The sequence below is a fragment of the Sinohyriopsis cumingii genome, unplaced genomic scaffold, assembly GCF_028554795.1.
Source record: "Sinohyriopsis cumingii isolate HCF-2022 unplaced genomic scaffold, ASM2855479v2 utg000131l, whole genome shotgun sequence".
NCBI lineage: Eukaryota > Metazoa > Mollusca > Bivalvia > Unionida > Unionidae > Sinohyriopsis > Sinohyriopsis cumingii.
Window position 1 is genome coordinate 1,864,319 of NW_028315872.1, and position 10,802 is coordinate 1,875,120.

General features: G+C 36.5%; 1 long non-coding RNA gene across 1 annotated transcript; it reads left to right on the forward strand.

Moving 5' to 3' along the window:
• The first annotated feature begins 1,143 nt into the window (after positions 1-1,143).
• Positions 1,144-7,816, forward strand: LOC149774815 (uncharacterized). Its single transcript, XR_016416713.1, has 3 exons — positions 1,144-1,367; positions 3,015-3,090; positions 7,198-7,816. It is a non-coding gene; the product is annotated as an uncharacterized LOC149774815 (long non-coding RNA).
• The last annotated feature ends 2,986 nt before the right edge of the window (positions 7,817-10,802 follow it).

Here is a 10,802-nt window from a genome sequence, read left to right on the forward strand (position 1 = left end):
TCGAACGTCCATCTTTATGAACATAAATCCAACATTATATCCACTAAATCATAGGAAGCCGTACTTGGGTAAAGTGATTAAACGTAGAAGTACTCTTTTCCTGTATATATGGGACATCTGTTAACGAGTCTGACGTTCAAAATAGTACTATTCCATATGATCAAGTTATAAAGAGATGGTAATGAATATCCGTACAAGTAATGTCTTTATCCACTTACAATTCCTTCCAAAAATATCGCCCCTAGAACAAGCCACAAAAATTAACACTAAATGTTTCCAGTGATTTCAATATAAGTAATAAAAGTCATTTTGTGCAAGCAATGTTCTGTGTAAAAATCAAATATGAAATCAACGATTGCTTGTTATCGTGTACATGATAATATAAAGACGATTAGTATTATATTTTTTATTATTCATATATTAAAATTTATTTCCCCATCTTTTATTTTTTATTTTGGTTTAGTGGATGAATGTAAGCCGTAATTTTCTTTCGACATATCTACCTCTTTTATTGTATTTAAATAAATATTTAAATTTGGTTGGATTATTTGGGATACGCACAGTGTACCTCTCAATATGTAACTGGTTGGTTAGATTATATGGGATACCACAGTGTCTCTATCAATAAGTAACTGGTGTGTTCTAAAAGTCTTCAGACTGCCAGTATGGACCAGAAAATAAATGTATGTTATAATTTACCGTGTATGCTCATGTAATTATTCTCTATTTTACGCTCACGTAATTATTTACTAAATCATTTATAATGATTATACACGTGTCAGACGATTGCTAATAAATATACTTCACTTTATTGACCCCGAAGATTCCTCAAGAGTATCGCTGTTTGACCTATTATCTGAACATGTTAGAATAAGAAGAATCTAAGCCTCAAACACATCACTCTCAATCTGACTTGAGTTTTGAATTAATTAAACATAATCAATCTTTACCATATACATGTTTTTTTTTCACATTGCGAATTGGGCATATGGTTTTAAAATGGATATATATTGATCTCTCTCTATATGGGAGCTTAGAGCACCTATCAATACATATACAACATCATGATGCCGTGTAGTGTTTCCCTTTATTCCAGCTGTTTGTGCCATTGCACCCAGTGCATTTAAATAATACGCGATAGGGCCGATTCCAAAGATAGTGGGTGGGGGTGGAAGCTTTGGTCCTAGATTATTCCTATCAGGCACTGATCATAGTGTGTGTGTGTATTCCAGGAAATGAACTGACCAATTAAATCTCACTTCGGGTTCCTTAGTTTGCAAGGCCACAGACTAACCACAATCTTTGCTTAATCTCAGACAAGCTACCTTGCTTACGATTTGCCTGGCGAACAAGGAGCGGAAAGAAAGGTTAGTAAGCACTCTCACTCCTCTGCGGTATTAGATTAGATTTACTTATTTTAGTAGTTTTCTACTGTTCACTATATTAATATACTCCCAACACAGGGTCATGGTAAATGTCTGTGTAGTTTTGTAGTTCGCTATAATACCATGTTCCCAATACCGAACCTATGAAAGAGTGAATATGCCAGCTAAACTGAAAAACAACGGAGTCACCCCTTTGTTTGAAAGTGCATCATTGAAATATGTATGTTCTCTCTCTCTCTCTCTCTCAGCGTTTCTACCTTCCCCTCCTTATTTATATTACACCCTGATGTCACTTTATAAACTTTGAGGCTACTCGAGTCTTATACCGTGTGTGTGTGTGTGTGTGTTTGTGTTTGCACATATATCTCTGTGTGTCATGAGCATGATAAAATATTGCTCTGTTTTGTTCGAAGCAACGTCAACCATTAGTCATTACATAAAATGGCGCTGACTGGACATAAATGAGACTGGATTCGATGTTGATTTAGTGTATACGTCCCAAAATTGCTGAGGTGTGGGTTTCAATACTCTGCAGTATTTGGTTTATATACATAGTGTTTCACTGGTAATTCTGCTTTGTGCAGTAGTTCTGATATTGTGCAGTCAAGTTGTTGATTGGCATTTGGCATGCATACATCAAATAAGACGGGTTTTGGCCAGGATTAATTTAAATTAATCCACAAGTTTGAATGAACAATATATTTGAAAAAGTAGTAAATTTACTTGGCAAATACAACCACAATTTAGTATTCTTTATTTAATGTTCATTATTGTTTAACTACTATATCATTAATTGTATCAGAACATACCAGTTGAAAGCAACAGCTACCGTTATCGTATGTGCAATGAAATAACTATACAGTGTATTAAAATTCATTTTAGCGATTGAAAGAAACGCATGACATTTGAAAACTAAACGTGTATCAGTATATTACAAATTGATGTTGATTTGTGAAGCAAAACCCGGACAGTATGGATCTAAAGGAATGAGATACAGTAAGAAATGGCAGGGGTGGGATGACGTCTTTATCAAACGTGGCTCATTGTTCGCTTGGTCCTTAAATTCATGGTTCGAAGTTAGAAGGACCATTTTAAAAAGTCTGTAAGCTAAATTTACATTTATATTTTATCATTTACATTTTTAAAGAAAAGCAAAACAGCACAGACGGTAGACCGACCTCTCATAGATCTTGTTTGGTTTTCATTAAAGAATGTTTGTAGAAAATATTCAATCCATCCATGAGTTAGTTGACTATACTTTGATAGGGTCGTTTTTGTGTTCTTTTTAAAATGTGAGGCAATCTTCACTCGCAGCTGCTTCATGCCTGTCGTTCGCGCTAGGATAGTATCGAAAATGAGGCCAAGGATATGTGTAAGGGTGGTAGACTGCCTGACAACTCGACGATGCCTGGGACATGGTGAAACATTAGACGTCACTCTCACGTCAAGTTACTTACAAATACATTGTATTTAACTGTATTACTCAAAATGAACATCATTTTAGTTAAATGAATTATATATTGTAAAACTGTATTGTCGGTTTGTCACCAAATGTGTTCTAAATGCATCATGGGTTTTCCCTGACGTAACCCCCGTTTGTATTTTATCATCATTTTCTCTCGTTTCTAGCCTCGACCAACAATGACCAGATGTGGTGTCCAGATTTTTGTAATACTCATCCTCAAGTACATTACAGCGATAGGTAGTAAGTATTTTGAAGCTACTTTTTGGTATAATTTGTAATGGATTTCATCACAACATGTCAAGCCGGTATATTTTTCAAAAAGCATAACATTCATTGTAACGGAGACACGAACAGATGATTCTGGTGTAAAATGATATGCTTGGAATGTTTAAGTGATGTAACTTAATCATTCTTGTACATAGTGTAACACATCTAGGACCCATTAAACCAACTAGTGCCTACACACCACGACGGTTGTAAGTAATGTTTCGTAAATATTCAAAGTTGTGAAATGAATCTTTATTGTCCTTCGTGATCGGGAGGTGCTGATCTTTTTACGTTTTTATTGTTTACTTTATTACGATGATAATTGCTGTCAGTCATTTGTATTGTTCTACTTTATTAAGATGATAATTATTGTCAGTCATTTATATTGTTTACTTTATTAAGATGATAATTGCTGTCAGTCATTTGTATTGTTTACTTTATTAAGATGATAATTACTGTAGCCATTTTGCTGATGTTGTTGTTCTGGTTATGATGTTTTATTGAAATCTGAAAATAGAAGTACCGTGGATACTGTCCTACAAGTCGGATCAACATTCAAATTTCATAGATCCTGGCATAATGCGTATGCATAGGAATCTATGCAGCTTGTTAGGTCTAATTAGGAGAATAAACAACATAGACCCTGATCAGCATCGGTAATGTGTGATGGTCGATCTGAATCAGTAATGTGTGATGGTCAGTCTCAATCAGTAATGTGTGATGGTTGATCTGAATCGGTAATGTGTGATGGTTGATCTGAATCGGTAATGTGTGATGGCTGAATCGGTAATGTGTGATGGTTGATCTAAATCGGTAATGTGTGATGGTCGATCTGAATCAGTCATGTGTGATGGTCAGTCTCAATCAGTAATGTGTGATGGTTGATCTGAATCGGTAATGTGTGATGGTTGATCTGAATCGGTAATGTGTGATGGCTGAATCGGTAATGTGTGATGGTTGATCTAAATCGGTAATGTGTGATGGTTGATCTGAATCGGTAATGTGTGATGGCTGAATCGGTAATGCGTGATGGTTGATCTGAATCGGTAATGCGTGATGGTCGATCTGAATCAGTCATGTGTGATGGTCGATCTCAATCAGTAATGTGTGATGGCTGATCTGAATCCGTAATGTGTGATGGCTGAATCGGTATTGTGTGATGGTCGATCTGAATCGGTAATGTGTGATGGTCGATCTGAATCGGAGATGCGTGATGGTCGATCTGAATCGGTAATGTGTGATGGTTGAATCGATATTGTGTTATGCTCGATCTGAATCAGTAATGCGTGATGGTTGATCTGAATCGGTAATGCGTGATGGTTGATCTGAATCCGTAATGTGCGATGGTTGAATCGATATTGTGTTATGCTCGATCTGAATCAGTAATGCGTGATGGTTGATCTGAATCGGTAATGCGTGATGCTTGATCTGAATCCGTAATGTGTGATGGTTGAATCGATATTGTGTTATGCTCGATCTGAATCAGTAATGCGAGATGGTTGATCTGAATCGCTAATGCGTGATGGTTGATCTGAATCCGTAATGTGTGATGATCGATCTGAATCGGTAATGTGTGATGGTCGATCTGAATCGGTAATATGTGATGTTCGATCTGAATTGGTAATATGTGATGGTCGTTCTGAATCGGTAATGCGTGATGGTCGATCTGAATCAGTAATACGTGATGGTCGATCTGAATCAGTAATGTGTGATGGTCGATCTGAATCAGTAATGTGTGATGGTCGATCTGAATTGGTAATATGTGATGGTTGATTTGAATCGGTAATGCGTGACAGTTGATCTGAATCGGTAATGCGTGATGGTTGATCTGAATTGGTAATGTGTGATGGTCGATCTGAATCTGTAATGTGTGATGACTGACCTGAATCGGTAATGTGTGATGATTGACTTGAATCGGTATTCTTGCAGTTGAACCCGATTTGTTTTGGTGTTAATAAGACCGTAACAAATAGCTACATATAAGTTTCGGCGTGGTTAGTGTTCTTTTGTGTGTGTGTGTGTGTGTGTGTGTGTGTGTGTGTGTGATCTGGATATTTAATACATTTTCAGTCATATCGCTACGATGTCTGCAATGTGACAGTTTTCATTGATGTCTAGAACTGGATAATCATGCCACAGACATGCAGCATGATGTCCCACCAAGTATTGTTATCCTGACACCAGGCCGACCAGTCCTAACACTAACCTCTTAATGCTGAGCACCTAGCAAGGCAGCTGTTAGTACCATTTTTTATAAGTCTTTGGTATGACTCTGTCAGGGTTCGAACCCACAACCTCCAGCAATCGTGGCAAACTAGGTCATCGGAGCGATGGGTTAGTTATAATTGGTACTAACGTATGGAATGTTAATCTGGTCAGGTCGTTTTAAAAGAAGTGTATTGCCCAGATGCGCACCTTAGAGGCCATCTCAGACTGATCCTGCCTTAGAGGCCATCTCAGACTAATATTTGTTGTGTTTGAAAACAACTACCTTACCAGTGATCATGTTAAGGGGCATAAAAAGGCTGGGTTATAAGAAGCAAGTTTTATTCATTCGGAACAATTTCTGTTATCTATGCGAGACTACAATGTCCAGCAGATGTATGCCTGCGCAGCAATTTACAGATAAATCATACATTTGGTCAGACTGGATAGTTTCGCATGTTGACACCAATTAGTCTAATTATCATAGACCTATCATTTATAAACTCGCACATAAACTAAATATATAATGTGGTTTACAGTCGATTTGAGTTAGGCTTGAAAACGGGTTGGCTTGTTTGTTGACTGCCTGTCAGTGTTCGATTAGCATTGAGGTCAAATGCGTAAAATGCCTAACTTGAGCTGCGAATCAACCGCCGACTTGGCATAAGTGTTTATGTATCTCTGCTACAGAGGTAACTATCTAAAAATCGAGATGGTTGAGGGGTGAAGAGAAGTATGCTCAATTGTTATAGTGCTAGTGAACTTTAATCATGCATAATTCGCATTATGATTCTTTTACTCGCCTCTCTCTCTCTCTCTCTCTCTCTCTCTCTCTCTCTCTCTGTAGATAGATAGATAGATAGATAGATAGATAGATAGATATGTATGTATAAAATTCCGTTTAATTCTATATTTACATATCGTTATTTTACTTTTTGTTTAAACAGACTTTCAGTTTTCCCTACAAATAACCAGTCAGTAGGATTGGAGGGCCGTATGGCACATTTGAGTTATCCTCCTCTAAGTCACCAACGTTTATTTAAAAACGGACATGTTGTTCAGTCATGAAGAAAAACGAGAGAGAGAGAGAGAGAGAGAGAGAGAGAGAGAGACAGAGAGAGAGAGAGAGAGAATCAATGTTACTACTGTCTATGGTAATCATATTTTGATAAGTTGTTACAATTTATGTCACATTTAATGTTTGCATTCAGAATATAAACTGTTCGGAGAAATATAGTGTCATTATACCTAGATTAGCACGAAACTTTCTTTCCTGTCCGATTTCTATGCACTATATTTTTAATATATTCTTTAAAAAGAACCTTAAAGACCACTTAATGAAATTATATCGCTTAATTTTTAATACTTTTGTGAAAATCTGGAAACTCATTATCTTGCATATACATATTAATTGCTTACAAATTCGTTTTCGTTTATTTTCATCCCTAGTACAAACAAATTACCACCTTGCTCCGTTTTGCGATTTTTTATGTCATATTCAGAGTTATTATAAATTAAAACGCATAATCCTATTGACCTGCACCTATCAAGAAACATTGGAGACCAGATTCAGCTCCGATGCATGCTATTTAATCTTCAGTAAAATATGCATCCTGTCAACAATATATATGACGCTGCTGTCTCCCCAGGCAGGCCCGGCCTTAGAGATCCCAACACATCATTGCAATGTTCTTTGTCTTCTGATTCCCAATAGTTTGCATATATTTTAATGCTTCTATTATTATTATTATTATTATTATTATTATTAAGTTTAATTGAGTTGCAAATGGATATGTGTACAGACTGGTCTTCTCGTAGAACAGGAAGGCACAAGTATTATTATTATTATTATTATTATTATCATCATCATCATAGATCTCGGCCAGAATGAGGGAGATTCTCGAGATCCCTGTGGTATAACTGGAACATGGAAGAATGAACTGGGCTCTGTTATAGAAATGTCTTGCGGAAATGGAAACCTGTTGGGCAAATATAGAAGTGCCGTAGGCGAAGCAAAGGACTTTTATCAGCTCTCTGGCAGATATACAATGACCGGCGCTGAACATCAGGACATTATCTTTGGTTTTTCGGTTGCTTGGAATAACGATATCAGTGGTAACTCAAATTCCACTACAAGCTGGACTGGTGTGCATTACAAATCTGAAGATATAATATACACTCACTGGATTTTGACGAGGTACATGGAACGTGGCAACATGTGGGCATCAAATCTAGTCGGTCATGCTGATTTCCGTCGAATATAAATTTATTTTTATCAGTGGTCAGTCAGTCTGCATCTAGAATCAATGTGCTTGGAAGGATTTGAAATATTTATACTTATTATTAAAAATAGTTGATATGAACCGAGTGGTATTTGTAATTCTTGCAAACGGAATTGACTGTAAACAAAGCTATGACAACATCTCTATATCCATTTCTTTGCTTCATCCAAAATTCTTGTGGAATAAAAATAAAATTATGAAAATAAAACAGTTCTAAAGACCGTAGCGTAATTATGATTCTTGGATATGAATTGCTTAATATACATAACAAATAATAACGAAGTGAATTTATCCCGAGGTGTTGCACGATCCAGTAGATTAAACGATCGTTTAAATTTCAGAGTATTTTATACGATTAGAGTTTGACACCCTTGTATATATCTACACTGTAAGCATGTGAATATTGGTTTGGCATCCCTGTATATATCTACGCTGTAAGCATGTGAATATTGGTTTGACATCCCTGTATATATCTACGCTATAAGCATGTGAATATTGGTTTGACATCCCTGTATATATCTACACTGTAAACATGTGAATATTGGTTTGACTTCCGTCATATTTTTAATTTATTTGCGTCTGGGATTTTCATGTCAAGACTACTTTCTCAGTAATTAATTATATTAGAACATGAAAGTAATTAACGTTACATTTGTACAGGTTAGAAGTAAATTTATTACAAAAGGTGATTTTCATTTTAACCTGTGAAGAAACTAAATCAGAAAGAAATATTCATTCATCTGGCATACAATTTAAAAAACAGAACATTTAGATCCTAATTTCAAATTACAGCATTGCCTTTCACACAAGAACATTATCATCGTTTACAAAAGTTTGTAAACAATATTTCTGTACAAAAAAACATGTGACACATTATTTTGAGCCATCTAAACTTATAAACATACAAGTGAGTCTGTTAAGGCTATTATTAAATAAGGCACAATTCAGTTATTCAAATAATTGCATAATATTACTCCGCTTTATGCGAGATGAATTATTAATGTTATATTCAATGGTGATCACAGCCGTTATCTTTTATAATAATGACAGATTTCGTGGATTACATATCTCGTTTGAAGTTCCTCTCATAACATGTTATATTTATATAAGCTTGTTTACTTTTCTCTAGGATGTGTAGAATTGCGACTGTTCTGGAATATCCATCCTAATGTGCAAATTATGAATCATGTTATGTCCAGCATTTTACAAATCAGCGCAGAGTGATTCGTGCGCGATTTGAGAATTGGATCGAGTCGTAATTTGTGAAATTTTGCGCAGAGAAATCCCTGAATCGTATGTATCAGATTCGAGAATTTGGTGGAATTCGGAATGTTGGAGATAAGTTTATAAATCCTTATCTATAATGATTCAATTACCACAAGATGATATGGTATCAGTTTGTTATACTTATTGAATGCATGTTTCTATGTCCAGTTATGTACTTTTTTAATTTTGTACTTCAAAACCAGTTTGATACGAGTATAATTTGGATAATAAAACTCGAATGAAATTCAGAGAGCGAATTCCACCTTATGTAATAAAAGAAAGATATTTTGAAAAGGAATCTTAGATGCAAAGAAAACGCCCCCAACAAATCAAAGCCGCCACTTTGCAGCAAGAAATATACTAACGTTTCTTGAAAAAGGCTGACTTCTTCGGAAAGGAGTGGTAGATATCGTTCGCAATGTAAATTATCCGAATTTTTATACGAGGCTGTTTTCTGGTTCCAAAGGCAAATGACACTCTTCGCGCTGTCATACACCTTTGCGCACTCAACTCATTCGCGCTCCTAGGATCCGGATGGAAACACAACAACGGATTCTAAATGCCGCCCAGCAAGACACGATCAATGGGTACTAGCAAGATATATATTTTCACCTCCTCATTCGCACGTTTTCCAGCAAGTTCGTGCGATTCGACTTAAAAGACGCAGTTTACCAAGTAAGGACACTCCAGGTCTGGCTCAACATTAGTCCCAGTATTTTATCTCAACTGATAACCTATGTCTTGACAATTTCCACGGCAGAAACATAAAAATACCTGGAAGACAGTCTACAAATAAAACATCATGTGAATTTTATTTTGAAGCAAGACATTTTATCCTTTTACTCTCCTTCTTAACCTTGGCAAATTCGATCTCGTACTATCTGAACATTTTGTCCATCTAGATATGGAGTTCAACACTCATGCAAAAGCAGTACGTCTTAATCAGGAAAGAGCGTTGAAAATCAGTACAATGGTAGCTGCCTTGTTTATACTGGACAATCAACTCCCCCAAGCTGAACTTGCTTAATCCGGCAGCGTACTCATAGTACGAGGACGTCCGTGAATGCGACAGTTACAAATCATTCAGTTGGCAAAATGGAGTCCGAGACATTGCCCACTGAGCCAACCACTTACAATCTGCACACATGAGATTATGTCACAGAAAATGGGGCAACCTCACTTGCCTCATGTCGAATATACCACTGTAAGTACACCCTCCGGAAATCCTTTATTACGGATACTAATGAATAGCGATGGGGGTACACGTCCTTCCGTCATTTCTAAAAGGAAGTAGGGTTTGACATGCTGCTCCCCGTCCCCCTCATCATTTTACATAATAATAATGCTCGAGATGAAAGTCATTTTGAAGCGTTTCATCGGTTGCAGGAGGATCGAAATGGTGAGCTCTGATTCCGTCCGACACCTGTACAGTATTGATTTATCTCAATCGGCAAGATGGAAAACATTCCACAGAACTTTTAATTTTGTTGGTGTCCTCAACCATAAATTCACGACCAAGTTTGTCATATTCCAGGTCGACTAATATATTAGAGGACTCTCTCCCAGAAAAAGCAACTAATGCTAACGGAATGGTCTCACTATTTCTCTGTTTTCTTTCAGATACGTGCCTTATGTTCCTCATCAGTCTTAGATGCTAAGGCATTGGCCACAGATGCTCTTTCCATTCATTGGCACAGCCTGGACGCATTCGTTTACCCTCCAATATTTCTGATTCCGATAGGGATACTGAAAGTGAGAGAATCGAAGTGTTGTCTCGTACTTATTGATCCACTCAAATTTGAAACAATTTTGATAAAAAATCTTATAAATCTCGCAACAGTAATCGCGATAATCCCTCATTTCTCAAGCAATCACGATTCGAGGTGGTATAATCCCAGCTGAACCTTCACGTCTGGATGATATTAAACTAGC